This window comes from Triticum aestivum, chromosome 4D (assembly GCF_018294505.1).
Source record: "Triticum aestivum cultivar Chinese Spring chromosome 4D, IWGSC CS RefSeq v2.1, whole genome shotgun sequence".
Classification (NCBI taxonomy): Eukaryota; Viridiplantae; Streptophyta; class Magnoliopsida; order Poales; family Poaceae; genus Triticum; species Triticum aestivum.
This window is the reverse complement of record NC_057805.1, coordinates 392,575,080-392,592,984: the sequence shown is the minus strand read 5'-3', so window position 1 is coordinate 392,592,984 and position 17,905 is coordinate 392,575,080.

Sequence of the window (17,905 nt, the reverse complement as noted above, 5' to 3'; positions counted from 1 at the left end):
GGGCACTTTTGTGGAGACAGTAAAGGAGTGGCAGAAGCAGTGGTTCTACATCACAGAACCTCGCGGCACCACCTGGGCCGCAGCCGCCGAATTCCGCTCCGGTGCTCCTATGCGACTCACCTCCTGGGTCGAGAAGAGTCCGGACTGGTGTTCACCTAACGAGTTGATAGCGCTGCAGACGCATGTTCAGAGCATGGTGACCAAGAATGTCAAGCTTGTTGACGTAATCTAGGTGATGCTGGTTCACCGAGTTCTTCCGTGCCAGCGCCGAAGCCGCCCTCTGTGGGAATTCAATTCGAAGAAGCACTAGACCTTGATAAGGCTCTTCGAGACTACTCACGAGCCTGGAAGTTGCTCTTTAAGGGCAACGAGAAGCCACCGGCCACGAACTCAGACCGTGGTCACGATTGTAAACACCCCGCCAGCAAGGTATGTTATTTCTGACGTATCCCCAACTTAATTGTTTCGAGGATGATGTCTGAGCTTTTATTATTGCTCTTTTCAGGACTGGACGGAGAGGGCGAAGCGGATCCAGTGTCCGGCTCTGCTGCCTGAAGAACCAGTCATCCCGCGTCTAGCGAAGATGCTAGTGCCGGCACCATATAAGGCGCCCGAGAAGAAGGCCAAGAAGAAGGCAAAGGGGGCCAAGAGTGGCCCCCGTCGCAAGGGCACTTCGGACGCAATGTCCGAAGACGACGAAGCTCATTACACTGTCCCTGAGGACAATGACGAGGAAGAGGAGGAGGAGGAAGAAAACAACCCTCCCCCTAAGGAGAGGAAGAAGAAGAGGGCGGCTTCGGCGCATCTGGAGGCGGAAACGCCCAAGAAGGGGAAGGGCGTCCCAGCGGTCAACACCGCGTAGGACGTTGACAGTAGTCCGTAACGACGCCCCCGCACTAAGCCCCAAGACGCATCGTAAGTGGCATGGCTCGCTCGTGTGCACGTCCGGCCCTTTCTCTCCATTATCTTGACATAGTTAACCGTACTATTGCAGTCCGACCCGTGACCTAATCCAACGATCCTCGTCTGGAGGTTCGTTGGCTCCGACGGAGATGGCGAGCATGTCGCCACCGCCTGCTTACTCCCCCGGGGCCAGGGACGACACCGAAGTGTTGTCCCGAAGAACCGCTCCGAAGGGAGGGGCCCAGGACGCTGTCCGGGGGGCGCCACAAGGCAAGACCTCCACTGCCGTACACATGGGGAAGCCGATCCCCATAGAAACTGGCGAAGAGGGCCGCATCCAGTTTGGCCCTCAGACGAATACGATTCCGGAGACCCATATGGCTTCGGAGTCGGGCGAGCAGCCCCCTTTGAAGGCGGGGGGTGCGCCGCTTCCGCTGGTGGTCCCTGTCCATCCAGGGACGCCGAATAACCTGATGGAGGTGCTACGGGGTGCCTCCGTTATGGACGAGCATCGTGTCCTTATGGGCGCGGTGATCGAGAAGGTTCAGTCCGCCAAGAGTGGACTGAACGAAGCCTGCAGCAACCTGTTGACAGGTTTCGAGGTAAGTGACATAGAAAGAAAAAAACCCTATGTAGTCAGTAGCCCCTGAGACACTGTCCGGTGCTTGGCGAGAAGAACCGGACAGAGGATCAATCTTTTATTGTAGGAGACTAACGTGATAGGTACGCATAAGCAGGCGTCGCTGTTGGCCGCGACCTCACATGCTGCCGAAGTCTCTGAACTGAGGCCGAGGCTGGGGCGGACCGAGAGCGAGCTCGGCGAGGTTAAGATTCGGCTCCAGGAGCAGCAAGGTGAGTAACGACTTGCTGTGTATTCGGAAAGCATACGCGTTGTGTATTGAATGTAGTGTCGTAATATGTGCAGGAGCCGCGACCGAGGTCGAGGCCCTGAGGAAGGCCCTGGGCGAGGCCGAGGAGAAGGCTGTCCAGCAGCAAGCCGCCCGTAATAAGCTCAAGGCCTGGGTCAAAGAAATCCAGCAGGAGCTCCAGGATGCGGTGAAAAATGTGAGACCTTGGAGCATGATGCGTCGGCTCGAGGGGCCGAACTCACCGAGGCTCGTCAGAGCGCGGAGACCGCACAGAATGAGGCCGCTCTCCAGGAGATCCAGGAGGCCAAGAAGATCACCGCGGGTAAGGCTTTTAAGATGCAAAGCAAGTATGCGGAGAAGCAATACCTTTTACTAACCCGGGTTCGGAGTTCCCCAGGGGCTTTTGCGGATCTACCACGCAGCGTATCAGACGATGCGGAGTTCTACCGAGCCGAAGGAGGGGGTTCTACGAAGAAGCTATTCTGGTCACAGTATGCGACGCCAGAGCATCCCGTGTCCTTCACCGATCAGCTGAAGCAGCTGGTGGAGCTGCACAGGGTGGCCGAACTAGCCATGAAGGATTTGATGATCCGACAGTGGCCAGCCAAAGCTATGCCCGGCAGCTACTTCAGACTCGTGAGGCGGCTGGTGGAAGCCTGTCCGCGGCTGGACGTCGTCAAGTGCTCTGCCTGTATTGAAGGTGCCTGTATGGCCTTCGCTCGTTGCAAGATGTGGTGGGCGAAGATGAACGTCGTTGAAGTTGCCAGCAGGCCGCCGGAGGGCAAGGAGCACCGCACACCCGAGAGATATTTTGCGGATGTCATAGAAGGGTCTCGACTTGTGGCAGCTCAATGTTCGCAGGACATTGTATTTGAATAAATGTATTCATGTTGCCCTTGCCTTGTATTATGGAAACAAAGCCTGTAATCTAATTTTGTTATGCTTTAATTGTTTCCTCCTGTGCGGCCGCGTTGTTTGTAATCTGAGGGTTGGCCAGTCGTCGGCTTCTGCCCTCACGTAGGTAGTACGGAGGTGTTCGGGATGGAATCTAAACAATCTTGATCCAATTATATGGTCCTTTGAAGGAGTTGTTTAGCGCAACGAACAAGGCAATCAGACTATACGGCTTAAACGCCCTCACTTAGCCATAGGAGTTTTATAATAAAGTAAGTGCGCAGCCCCTGGTCCAAACCAGGGTGCTGCCAGCATCTGATCGGGAAGTGCCGATCCTTCGCGTAACGTGGAAAAAATCTCCAACGATTTTGTAACCCTCGAACAGCTGACCGACTCTCGCCATATCATGATAGTCAGTTTTCGGCTTTCTCTACTGAGGTGCTTATCCGGTCAAGGCCAGGGCACAATCGCAGTAGTTCTCCCTTTACTACCCTAGCCGATAGAGCAGAACGTAGGGTAGCAAGCACAGGAGCCGGGCAACCCAACTATTGACCAAAGACATGATTCGGAGCCAGTGCATATAATGCTAAATTCGGGGTGCCGAACTTATATATAAGAAGTGTTTGAACTTTGCTACCGTATTGTGGGGCGATTAGTAGCCCCTGGCGAATATGAAACGTACAAAAGGGTACCGATGCAACTGATAAGCAGATCGAAATAAAATGAAGTAAGAAGCGAAAACCACAGAAACTGGGCCGCAAACCATTTTCATTATAACTGGATGGATACGTCAAGGCGTATCTTGTACAAAATAGTGCGATAAGCATCCGGGCTATTTAACATGTCGGGATCGAGAGGGCGCAGCATGCGGGTCCTGAGAAATAAGTGGAGATACCGTCAAGAAGAACGTATAGAAGTTACCCTATGCACCTATGCTGCTTGCCTCCTTTGTATGCCGATCCTTCGAAGGGACTGGTGATCAGGCCCGTGAGAAGAGGAACCTGAAATAAAAAGAAAAAGGTGAAAGTATATGTGTCCGGGATCGGTCTAGCCGGACTATAGATCCCGAGTTAGCTTGTGCCTCCGTCGATGTCCATGGGATTTTGAGTGCGTAATTATGTACGCGTGGTGCGAATGCCACTACTTCTTCGGGACTGGGACGGAGGCCGAATTGCTAATTGAGCTCTTGACGAGCCGCGCTGTCCTGCTGCAGTGTAGCCCAGAACCTCTTGATGATGTCCAGGTGCTCGACAGCCGTACCATGGTGCTGCTTGAGAAGGCCGCTCTGTACCTCTGCTGCTAGGGCGGCGGTGTGCTCCATTGTTCGGAGGGAGCGTTCCATATTGCCATTGACTGTTATGATGCCACGTGGACCAGGCATCTTGAGCTTGAGATAAGCATAGTGTGGCACTGCGTTGAATTTAGCAAACGCGGTTCGTCCGAGCAGTGCGTGGTAGCCGCTGCGGAAGGGGACGATATCAAAGATTAACTCTTCGCTTCGGAAGTTATCCGGAGAACTGAAGACCACCTCCAGCGTGATTGAGCCCGTACAGCGGGACTCTACGCCTGGTATGACTCCTTTAAAGGTAGTCTTTGTTGGTTTGATTCATGAGGGGTTAATGCCCATCTTCCGCACCGTGTCCAGATAAAGCAGGTTGAGGCTGCTACCACCGTCCATCAAGACTCGTGTTAGGTGAAACCCATCAATAATTGGGTCGAGGACTAGTGCGGCTGAACCGCCATGGCGGATACTAGTTGGGTGATCTCGACGATCGAAAGTGATCGGTAATGATGACCACGGATTGAATTTGGGGGCGACTGGCTCTACCGCGTAGACGTCCCTAAGTGCTCGCTTGCGCTCCTTTTTGGGGATGTGTGTAGCGTATATCATGTTCACCGTTTTAACTTGAGGGGGAAATTTCTTCTGTCCCCCAGTGTTCGGCTGCCGGGGCTCTTCGTCCTCGTCCTCACTTTGTGACCCCTTTTCTTTGTTTTCAGTGTTTAACTTGCCAGCCTGTTTGAAAACCCAACAGTCTCTGTTGGTGTGATTGGCTTGTTTGTCTGGGGTGCCATGTATCTGGCACGGACGGTCGAGTATGCGGTCGAGGCTGGAAGATCCTTCATTGTTTCTTTTGTAGGGCTTCTTCCGTTGGCCAGACTTGGAGCCACTGAATCCGGCGTTAACTATGGTGTCATCGGTGTTGTCGCCATTGCTTTGGCATTTGTGTCTATTGCGCCGGAGCTTGCTGGTGCTGTTCTTGGCCTCGGAGGGGCCTGCCTCGCTGGTTGTGTTCTTGCTACGAGCCAGCCAGCTGTCCTCACCCACGCAAAAGCGGGTCATGAGTGCCGTAAGGGCTGCCATAGACTTCGGCTTTTCTTGGCCGAGGTGGCGTGCCAGCCATTCGTCACGGATGCTGTGTTTGAAGGCTGCTAGGGCCTCATCATCTGAACAGTCAACGATCTGGTTCTTTTTGGTTAGGAACCTAGTCCAGAATTTTCTGGCTGATTCTCTAGGTTGTTGAACTATGTGGCTTAAGTCGTCGGCGTCTGGTGGCCGGACATAGGTTCCTTGGAAGTTGTCCAGGAAGGCTTCTTCCAGGTCCTCCCAGCTGCCGATAGAATTTTCAGGCAGGCTGTTAAGCCAGTGTCGCGCTGGCCCTTTGAGCTTTAGTGGGAGGTATTTAATGGCGTGGAGGTCATCTCCTCGAGCCATATGGATATGGAGAATAAAATCCTCGATCCATACTGCAGGATCGGTTGTGCCATCGTATGATTCGATATTGACGGGCTTGAACCCCTCGGGGAATTCATGATCCAGTACTTCATCTGTGAAGCAGAGAGGGTGTGCGGCGCCTCTATATCGGGCCGCATCGTGGCGTAGCTCTGATGGAGTCCGTCTGCGGCATTCGGCCCGGGCGTGGTTAGGTTTGTCACGTCCGAATAGGTAGCTGTCGTCGTGCCTCGAGGCACGTCCTCGCGATCCGTAGATCGATCTTGTGTGTCCTGCTCTACCGTCCAGGGTCTGCTGGAGTCGTACGTATGACCCCGAACTCTTCCGTCCCTATTTTTTTGGGGCGGTGGGGGCGGTCTGCTGTTCTGCCTGAGTTGCCGCTTTATCCCGACCGCGGGGTGGCCGGTCGGCCGCCCTGTCTCGACCACGTGGTGGCCGTTCCGCATTACGCGAGGGAGATATGTGCTCCGGCGCCTCCTCATCGAATTGAGGTAGCAGTCTGCGTTTCGGGTAGCTCTTGGCTGGGCGCTTGAGGCCGTATTCCTCGGCTGCTAGGACATCAGTCCATCTGTCGACGAGCAGGTCTTTTTCAGCTTGAAGCTGCTGTTGTTTCTTTTTCAGGCTCCTTGCAGTGGCTATGAGCTGAAGCTTAAAGCGCTCCTGCTCCAGAGGATCCTCAGGCACGATGAAGTCTTCGTTGCCAAGGCTTGTCTCCTCTTTGGAGGGTGGACGGTAACTATCGTCCTCTGAGTCATCTTCTATGGCCTGTTGGTCAGGGTTGTCTTGCCTGTTGTCATGTTCCTCCTGTTCGGATGTAGCCCCGACAGGGTCTTCATTGTTTTCGGCGTTGCCCGGAGTACTATTTTCTCCGGTGCCAGTGTTGCCATCCTTTGAGCGACAGGGCTTAGAGCGGCGTTTGGGCCGTCGGCGCTTGGACTGCATCTCAGAGGTTTTATTCGCATCTGGCTCTTCTTTGTCGTCGCCAGATCCTTTAGGTGTATCAACCATGTACACGTCGTACGAAGAGGTGGCCGTCCAACGTCCAGTAAATGGCGGGTCTAGGCCTTGCTCCTTGTCGGCATCGTCGTCCATGCCGTCGATGTCTTCGGAGCCATAGTCAAGCACGTCGGTTAAGTCATCGACAGTGGCTATGAAGTGGGTGGCGGGTGGGAAGCAAAATTGCTCGTCGTCCGCCTCTAGCTCAAACCAAACATAGTTCGGCTGTGAGTCCTCCTCCAAGGACAAGTTCTTTAAAGAGTTTAGCATGTCACCCAAAGGTGAATGCTGGAAGATGTCTACGGTGCTAAATTCGAAAATCGATAACCGATCCAGCTCGGTGTCCGCAGGCGTACCTGGTCCGGAACGTATAGCCGGAGACGAGTCCAGAATTCCATTGATGCAAACATTGCAGGATGTCGAGTCCGTGTGTGGCTCCAACGCCGCGGACTTTGTGGCCTCGGAGGGCACGATCTGCTTCGGTTCTGAGGCCGTTGCAGCAACAGGATCCACCTCCTGGATGTAATCCGATAACAGATATAAGTCATGTTCATCAGGACGAGGGGGAGCGATCGCTGCGGTTTCAAACCCATTGAAGATCACGTCTCCACGGGTATCCGCGACATAATTCAAGCTTCCAAATCTGACCTGGTGGCCAGGGGCGTTGCTATCGATTTGCTCAAGACAGCCAAGCGAGTTGGCCCGCAGTACGAAGCCGCCGAACACAAAAATCTGTCCGGGGAGGAAGGTTCCTCCTTGGACAGCGTCATTATCGACGATTGAAGGGGCCATCGAGCCTCTTGTCGACGACACAGTGGAACTCTCAATGAAAGCACCAATGTCGGTGTCACAACCGGCGGATCTCGGGTCAGGGGTCCCGAACTGTGCGTCTAGGATCGATGGTAACAGGAGACGGGGGACACGATGTTTACCCAGGTTCGGGCCCTCTCTATGGAGGTAATACCCTACTTCCTGCTTGATTGATCTTGATGAATATGAGTGTTACAAGAGTTGATCTACCACGAGATCGTAATGGCTAAACCATAGAGGTCTAGCCTATGTGAATATGGTAATGAGTATCTCTCTATCCGGACTACGCTCTCCGGTTTATATAGACACCGGAGAGATCTAGGGTTACATGGGATCGGTTACATAAGAAGGAATCTTCATAGTTGGTCGCCTAGCTTGCCTTCCACGCCAAGGAGAGTCCAGTCCGGACACGGGTATAGTCTTCGGCCTTCACACCTTCACAGCCCATCAGTCCAGCCCAATGAATAACAGGCCGGACGCCCGAGGACCCCTTAGTCCAGGACTCCCTCACCCCCACGATCACAGGTAATGATGGTTTTTCCTTATATGCAACAGGGACTCGTCAAATCGGGTAGTTGCCGAGGCAGCATGGGAAGCGGAGACGCCCACGTCCAATTAACCGCCACGTGTCGACCGAGGCCGGAGGCTATTGGGGCCCACGGCGCTCCGCGCTTGCCCTTTGGCTTCGCCTCGAAGCCAAGTCCGAACGCGCCTTGGGCCCGGGGGCTCCTGTCGCCGTTCTAGGAACGGGGGTCCCCAGACTTGCCTGCCTGCGGCCCACGGCGTGGCTCTGCGAGCGGGCCCGTACGGCCCATCTTCACCAACAAGCTTTCAAGATCCTTGCAAAGGGCCAAGCCTCGCGAGGCGGATGACACAAGACCTCCTCGGGAGCGGCCTCACCAGGCTGGCTCGCGAGGGCGGAGAGATCAAGGCAAGGCAAACCTCGCAAGGTTCCAGTGACGTGAGCCATGACGAACGAGACCAGGCGGGCGCCAGCGCGCACAGTGTCTTTGCTTCCTCTTTGGTGCTAAGGGGGCAAGCGCAGGCGAGGAGTACCGAGGCGTCAAGCAAAGGATTCCATATCCGTGCAACGAGACCAAGACCAGCAGGACGGCAAGACGGAGGTCATCATGGAGCCCAAGATGGCGTCACCACCAGAGCCTTTGGCAGGCGAAGAGTACTTTTGGTAGGATAAGCTGTACTCGCTGTCCCGTTTCGAATTGGCCGTTGTTGGCTCCCTTCCCGCTCAATATTTGGGAAGAGGACCAGGGCCTCTATAAATAGGGCTAGCCACCACAGTAGAAGGCAACTCAGCCTGAGCTGATCGGATCCTCACCTACCAGAACTCATCTGGAGCGATCCTCATCCATACACCAGTCATCAAGCACAAGAACACCTCTTCTTAGGAGGCTGTTCTTCCCCTCGTATTGTTCATCCTCAGCCCAAGAGGCAATCCACCACCGCCACACTAGAGTAGGGTATTACACCACAATGGTGGCCTGAACCAGTATAAATCCTGTGTCTTTGTGTTCTTTGGGTTCGGCGAGCTAGTCCATGAATTCGTGAAGCGTGTGATGGCGTGATCTGTGAGGGGGAGATCTTCGCGCGCACCCCAGTGTTCAAACCTTAAGGGTTTTGCCGGAACCCGAAATCCGACAGGGAGAAACTTCTGGAAGACCTTTTTTAAATAACACTGCTAGAGTACACATAATAGCACAACAACCAGTAGCCCCCGAGCCCCGAGTTCGTTTTAAGAAACCAACTTGGGGGTCGCTTAAAGCAATTTGGGACTAAGGATTTTAAGAGCGAATATGCAGTAGCTCCCAAGACTATGGTTGGATTGAAAGAGCCGACAAGAGGATCAAAATTGCTTATAGGGTCTTAATAATCATTATTGTGTGCAGGCATCAGCTTAGGCTCCGAGCTCTAACTCCGAGGAGTTAGCAGAAATGAACCGTAAGATGAAGCGGTCCGAGGAGGATCTCGGTCTGATGCAGAAACAGATCAAACCAGCTCAAGGTTAGCAAAAAGCCGACCCATTGCTTTATTTTGAATTTATCACATTTAGCTGATTTCTAATTCTGAATTGTTTGATGCCAGCTGCAACTACGGAGCTTTAGTCCATGAAGGCCTAGCTGAAAAAGGCTTAGCAAGAAGCTGAACAACAGAAAGCTGCGACGGCGAAGGCGAGCAAAAAGCTGGCCGGGGAAAGGGCGGCCCGTGGCAAGGATCAGTCCCGGGCCTTGAAAGTCGAGGAGGACCTGTGGGAAGTGTACGCGCAGCAGAACAACATTCAGGAGGGCCTAAAGAAAAGGGACACCAAGCTCGAGAAACTGATCTCGGCGCACGCCGAAGTCCAGACCCAGGCCCAGGACTTTCGTGAGGTGCTCCAGCAGGTGAAGCAGATCGCTGCTGGTAAGACTTACTTTCTTCAGTGCATCTTCGGTTGCAACAGGTTCGCCCAACTTACCCAGCTCTGGCGATCCTTAGACGCCTTCGCGGATCTGCTGAGGAGTGTGTTGGACGCTGGTCGCCACTTCGGTGCCCTCGAGGGTCACACTGAGTTGAAGACGTTTTGGTGGCAGTTCCAGGCGCCATCACATCCTCCACTCCTCAACGACCAGATGAAGCAGCTGATGGAGCTCTATCGCGTGGCAGGGCCAGCCATGGAGGACCTCTTTGTCAACCTCTGGCCTGCGGTGGCATTGCCGAGCATCTTCTTTGGTTTGGTGGCTCGGCTCCAAGCCCCCGGCCCCCAAGTCCTTCATTGGAAGTGATCGGCCTCCTTGGAGGGTGCTCAATGCGCCTATGCCGCCATGAAGACACACTATCCTCGGATTAATGCGACGGAAGTGGCTTCATGGCCTCTGGCCAAAAAGCACCAGATTCTGAAGCAGTTTTTGGCTGAGGTGATGGAAGGTGCTCGGATCACCGAGCCCCAGTGTAGTAAAAACACCATGTATTTTTAGCTTGTACTTCGGAATGCCAACATTTTAATGATGTAGGAAAAGGACAAGTTTTTTTGTTAATTTGAATGAATCCGGCCTTATCATCTGATGTGTTTTATTTTGACTCATGTGCTATCGTTTAATACTGAAAGTGACCAGTCGTTGGTTTCCACCCCCTTCTACATGATACAAGGGGTGTTCCTATAGCAATTTAACCCTTGGTCGATGTCTCGGTGCCCGTAGGCGGTTCATGTTGATAGAAACTAGGCAATCAGACTATAATGGCTTTATAACTTTCACTTAGTCATAGGAGCTTGACTGTGGGGGCGAGTAACTAGCCCCCGGTCTGTGAAGTGTCCGGCTTTTGCCGAGGTTGAAACCATTAACCACTTCGACTCTTTATAATAGAATCTTGTCGTTTAACACGGATGACCTCCAATGATCTTTGGTTTGAGACAGTTATCGGGTCTCCGGCCAGTTTACACTTACCAAAATAGTCAATTTTCAGCTTTCTCCACAGTGGCGCTTTACCATCCAAACTTGTTAGCGCAATCGCAGTGGTTCTCCCTTTACATTCTTAGCCCAACAAAGCGGAAACATAAGAGGTAAGCACAGGAGCCAGGCAACCCAACTATTGACGAAAATCATGGTTTGAAACTAGTGCATATAATGCAACATCCGAGACACTGAAGAAACTATTTCGACTTTAATTCAGGCGCTAGATTTAATATGAGCCCCCGGTCGAGAGCTGACTATAAAAAGGTTTGTATCATGACAGTTATCTTTGGCTCAGAGGCAAGAAACAAAAAATAACACAAATATATGCATGGTGACCACGAAGGGTCTGTTTTCTTTTGATTTATAAGGTCGAACCGTACATGCCGAGCTTAATCAAAGAAACTCTAAAAGATACAAAAAATAAGGAGGTATGGTATAGAGCAGTTTTAAGTTGGGATGCAAACATCCGTGAATAGTCCTGCCGCATGTCTACACCTCTGTGCTGTCGAGCAGCCATACCTCGTCCAATCCAAGTTATAAGCAAGGTTACTTGCTACGAGCAGTTACAATGCATGACGCTTTCGACTAGTGGGGCGATTGCGCCAAGTAGCCATGTTCGGGTAGGTTTATGCTGTTAGCAGAAAAACCTGTCCTGGTGGGCCTGAGATAACGCCCAGATAATAACTAGGATGGATATATGCCACTGTTCGGTTTAAGCCGAGCAATGTGCCTATTATTTGATGCTCCACAGTCCTCATGGTATTTTAAGCGTGAAGTTATGAACCCGAGGCATGTAATCCTCGGTTAGCACGAGAGGGTTGTGGAACGCGTACCCCTATGTGAGGGTACGATCTGCAACCGGGAGGTTGAAGCGGCACTTCGGATGCGCTTTGACGAGCACTTCTCCAACAATTTAGTGAGGGCCATGGATGCCTCCTCGGCTATGAAAGCTACTGTTTGCTCATCCGTACGGAGGGATCGTTTGGTGTTACCATTAACTATAATAACATCGTTGGGTCCTGGCATCTTGAGTTTTAAATACGCGTAATGCGGGATAGTGTTGAAATGGGTGAAAGCGGTTCCTCCGAGCAGTGCGTGATAGCCACTGCGGAAGAGGACTATGTCGAAGATCAAGTCCTCGCTTCGGAGGTTTTCGGGAGAGCCAAAGACTACTTCCAGTGTTATAGTCCCCGTGCATTGTGCTTCCACGCCCAGAATGACACCCTTGAAGGTGGTGTTGTTGGGCTTGATCCTTAACGGGTCGATGCCCATCTTTCTAATCGTGTCAGCATCGATCAGATTTAGGCTGTTGCTGCCGCCCATGAGGACGCGGGTTAAGTGAAACCCATCGATAATGGGTTCCAGGACCAAAGCCACCAGCCCTCCATGACGGATACTGTTTGGGTGGTCACTTTTATCAAAGGTGATCGGACAAGCCGGGGCAACTGGCTCTAAGTAGTAGATTTCTTGAAGTGTGCACTTTCATTCCTTCTTTGGGATGCGGGTGACATAGATCATATTCACATCTTTAACCAGGAAGGGAATTGTTTCTGGCCCCCATTGTTGGGCCTCCGAGGTTCATCCTTGTCCTCCCTGCAGGACTGGCTCTTGCTCTGGCCTTCGACCATGACCTCCCAGCCTGCATGATTACCTAACAGTTGTTGTTGGTGTGGTTGGCCGGCTTCTCCGAAGTGCCATGAATCTTGCAAGGCATGCCAAGAATTTTGTCGAGCGCGCTAGGATCGTTATTGTTCCCTTTAAAGGGATTCTTTTTCTATCCGGTATTGGCATTGCTGAACCCAGCGTTTACCGCCGTGTCTTCGGCATCACTGCCGCTATTTTTATGTCGACACTTCTTTTTGTTACGCCTGGGCTTGCCATTGTAATCGCGGACCTCCGAGGTGCCAGCTTTGCCACCATGAGAGTTGCAAGCCAGCCAGCTGTCCTCGCCTATGCAGAAGCAGGTCATCAAAGATGTGAGGGCTACCATGGTTCTTGGTTTGTCTTGTCCGAGCTATCGCGCCAGCCATCAATCTCGAATGCTATGCCAGAAGGCCGCGATCGCTTCTGCATCCGGACAACACTACAAAAAAATACACTTCCGTGAAGATACGTGTTTGTCATAGTAGGTCATGTTTTCTGTCATGCATGTACATCCATGATGATTTTATGACAGAATCAAGATAGTCATACATGTGCTGTCGTAGAAGTGTTCCATGACAATACCAAAATTATCATCACGGAAGTGTTTACTTCCATGACAATAAATGACGCATCATGGAAGTGCTTTCATCAAGGGTAACCGACACGTGGCATCCATCGTAACGGGTCGCTGTTAAGCTATCGGGTCCGGTTTTGGATCCGAGAACCTGTTAACAATAACGATCAATGGCAATTTTCCATGTGTAAAATTCTCATTGGCCGGAGGAAACACGTGTCAGCTCGTCATTGGGTTGGATAGGCGCCTATGATATGTCGACACATGTGGCGGCCCAACATTGGCCCATTTAGCTTACAAAGGCCGGCCCGTTTGACTTTGTCAAAAGCTAGCGGGCCGGCCCATGAAAAGCCTGTTAACGGTCTGTTCACATATAGCCCATTTTACGGCCAGTAACTCACGGCCCGTTATGGCGTTCCCAAAATCGGCCCAACAACGTCATGTGGGTCGTCCAGTATAATTCCAGCCCGTTTCATTTTCGGCCCATATATGGCCCACAACGTCTTTCAGCCCATACGTATCTTTGGGCCCTTTAGTGGGCCGCAGTGACTCTGGCCCATAATAAACAGTAAATTTCTTTATGTCCAGTAACAGCCCATGATTCACATGGGCCGTTTCCTGCCCGTGTTAGCTTTCGGCCTACTGAAGGCCCATACATTCTTGGCCTCCTTTCCGGCCCTCGATTACCTCCGGCCCGTTACTGGCCTATTCCCCTAATGGGCCAAATTCGTCCCATGGTTAGAATCACCCCATTTGTGGCGTGTTAACCCGTTGTGCCGTTTCCAGCCCATCCTGTATTCTGGCCCATTAACGACCCGTTATGCCTGTGACAAAATTAAGCCTTTGCTGTCTTCCGGCCTGTTAATGACCTGTTACCGTGATGGCCTGATACCAATTACACCTGTACACAACCCATGTTGGCCCATTTATCCAACGGCCCGAGGCCCACTGATTCTACGGCCTGTTGGAGGCCCATTTATCCGATAGCCCGTAGGAGGCCCATGGATCCTACGGCCCGTAGCAGGCTCAAGGTTACCACGGTCCATATATGGCCCATGGTTGTTGCGGCCACTAGCAAACCAAGGAAAAAGAAGACTAGGGAAATAAATAAGCCAAAAACTAACGGTAGGCTATTAAGGCGATTGCACAGATTACATCCACTGGGCATCAAAGTTCGCCACTAGTGCAAATATAAGGAACACCCTACACTATACAAAAATGGCTTGCTGTTTTCTTCAGCCGGTCGCTGCACGTTAAGAAAAAATTCTGTATCACAACAAAACAAATTACAACCATAAAACAAAAGGAAGGTTGGCATAAAAGTTAACAGTTCGGCAGATAAATGCACCACCAGAAGTTTAGAAGCTCAGTTCATTTGACCTGACTGTTACGTTTTCATGTTGTACTGTCCAATGGAGCACCATAACCTTCACCTTCATTTCTCCTAGGCTCCTAAAAAACATAGCAAATGTCTGATAGTCTGGTTTCAAAACCATGCATATCTTGACGACATCGAACAATGGCTGTCCTTGTTTCACAAAGGGTCTCTGTTAGGGAATGGACTAGTGTCTGGAGCGCAGATATAACATTGTTTCGAGCTTGCATATCTAGATCATAAGGCAGTTTGGACGAGATTGCCTTAACAACCAACCCAGTATTACATAGGAACGTGCTTTTGGCACTATTAGTGGACAGGCACTGACCCACTGCAGCAAGAGATGACATTGTAGTTATAGTTGCCTCGTCACCTTCAGAAGGTGGCGGTTCCACCATTGTTCCATACCTTGCTGAAAAGTTGAGTTTTTACATTAGTAGTACCAGAACAGAAGATATTAAGGAGGCAGCAAAACCAAAAAAAGCTTTGGCCTATATACAGAAGTTATTCTGGTAAACCCGTGTAAAATATTAGTTGTATTTTACTGCAAAGTACATAATAAAACCAGGTTCCAAACATATGACCATGTAACATGGCTAACGTATTGTCTATTTCTTCACATTGTATTGATAGCTAAGGATAAAGAGACAAAGTTTATAATACGGTAAGCATAGTATGACATCATTCATATCACAAAACAACTGAGAACAGACAAACAGGCAATTGTAACGTTGTGTAGACAAGTCCAGCACAGAACTAGATTACAGATCAAGATCAAAGGAACATCACTCCTTTCTTTTAAACCTTGTAAGGTGCAATGATACGCTAAGACAATTGTGTACAAAATTAAAAAGAGTAATAGACATTGGCTGCGAACCGTGCAGTTTAGTGCACAAGTCAGAGTAAGTAGTAGTTAAAAGTCGTGAGGAATATTAAGGACTTACAATAACGGCTTTGACTGGTGTAGTCATGCCCTTCGTCTTGCTGGTGTGACAGTCCTTGAAGATTTCCACATCATTTGGTTCAGGTACTTTTTGGTCCTTGCGGGCTTTCCTCTACATTTGGAACAAGTCAATATATATTTGATAATATGGCACAGCGAAAAGAGTGAAACAACAACTAATTACAAGATCCTCTCAATGTGCAATATAGCTACGAGATCCTGTCGTTTGTTGGAATTTCACTTTCGTACGGTTGTCCTTGTTCTTTGAACAGTTCACCTACAAGAAGATAGATTTGTGAGGCACATGCGTAAATAGGAGTTCAACATGTACACTGATCACATATTTATAACGTACTTGATACTTTGGATCGGACCTGTGTTTAACGAGGCCTCTCCAGTCTTCATCCGATATATTTTCCACTTGAGATGTTTGGGCAAGTTCACTGTAAGCCTTGCCTTCAAAGTGAGTTTTCCTCAAGTTATACTGATACTGTCGCAGAGCAGACTTGAAAACATGGGTGCATGCTTGTCTGGTTGCATCATCTTGGCTATCCAACTTGAATCTCATCTGTTGAAAATTATGGAAGTCTCATTACCGGTAACCTAGAAAGTATGGGACAGAGCAAGACGATATTACTAATTTCCATACATAACCATACTTGCAGATAAATGGTCGAGGAAGGTCTTGAACTGGGTTTCGTCTTTGTCATTCCTGTACTGAATCCATGTTGGGAGGATACGTGCATGACACCTAACGGCAACCGCTGCCTCTGATACTAACTTGGCTGACTCTGTAGCATCACGTGGCCTTTTTAAACCTGCCTCAAAACTGATCTCCATTCTTCCTCCTCTAGATTTAGTTAACCTATCGAGCATTATCCCTGGTGTTTGTTTCCTCTTGCGCCTAGGAGCTAGTCCAACAACGAACATAGGAAGTGTTAGTGTACATCAAACTGTGAGACTACATATAAAGAAGCATGCAACTGTAACTTGACTCCAGAAACTACCTTCTTGCTATTGAAGCTCACAAGGTTCATCTGATCTTGCCAACCCGTCTTGTGTCAAGAGTGCTTCGGAAGTAGTGTCAGGTGGCAAGGGAGCTTGGGAACTTGCTGTTAGCTGAGTTGACAAATGAGTAACTCGTGCAGCTGTTGGTACCGTGGAAGGTGTTGCAACAACTAGGGAAGTTGCTGCTTGTTTGGTGGCAACTATTAGTTTCTGTTTGGATTGTTTTGCAGCTGGTGTAGCAGGGGATACTGTGTTTGTACAATTTTCCGGTGGACATTGACCTTCTATTGCACCATCAGTACCAGCAGAATTTGCATAATTCTTCCGCTTCTGTTTCCGTGCATCCTGAGTACTAACACCATCTCCTACCATTATGTGTTCCTTCCTCTTTCTCTGTGCCATGTCAAGTCAAGCCGACCAGAAAAAGGAATAAGAATTTGGTTCTTCAGAACAAATTGATGCGTGATACAGACAAACTGAACTTTAATGTTAGACAACCGCATGATAGGAGGATGTAATATATACGAAAAACAGGATGGCATGAGATAATGAGAACTATGATGCGTAAACTAAGCAGAAGGCATTTCAATAAATTAGAAGCAATGCAATGGAAGCCAGACACCATATGAAAGATGCTACAAATATTGCTCTGCCAAGTTAACAGTGTCTCGTCATAACTGGCATTTAGACAAATGTGAAGCAGTACAATAAATAAATCATATGCAAGATGCAGACAACATCACACTACCAAGTTAAAGGTCTCTCGTCATTAGTGCCATTGCATATTCACAACATTGCATATTCACATCTATGATGTGTAAACTAAGTAGAAGACATAGACATTTCAAAAAATTAGAAGGAATGAAAGCTAGACACCATATTTAAGACTCAACAAATATCACTCTACCAAGTTAAAACTGTTTCGTCATTAGAGCCATTTCAACAAATTAGTAGTACAAGCTAGAAAATAATGCGAGATGTAAAATATATCAGACTCCCAAGTTAAACGTGTCTTGTGAAAAGTGATTGTTGCAGGTTACACAACAGTAGTACTTTGATGTACGAACATGGTGTGATAGACAGATATTGTATGTTCTAGAAACAGGAACACGTGTCTTATTCATAAGTATAATGTGTAAAGTAAGCAGATGGAATTCAACAAAATTAGAAGCAATACAAGCTAGACATCATGCATAACATGCAACCACATATAACAGCGCCATGTTAGAGGGAGCACCTGTGATGGTGGACAAGGGGAGACGTGCTCATCATCAACACAGCTACGTTGAGTGTCTATGCATGTGTTGTCTTCCAAATCTTGTTGGGGGGATGGCGGAGTAGAATCTGTAGAGGCCCTCCATTTCAGTTGTTTGGAAGGAGCACCTTTATCCACTGCCTTGCTAATTTCCTTCAGCTTTATTGATTTTGCATTGTCAAGTAAAACCGACAAGAAAAAGCAATAAAATTCACTCTTCAGAACTCATTCATGCATGATACTGACAATCACTACCTTGATGTAAGGCAAACACATGATACGAGGATGGAATATGTATGAAAAACAGGACGACATGGCATGTTCACAACTATTTGTGTAAACTAAGCATAAGTAATTTAATCAAATTACAAGCAATACAGGCTAGACACTGTATGCAACGTGCAAGACAATATCACACTACCAAGCTAGAGAAAGCACTTGGGATGCCGGTTTCGCC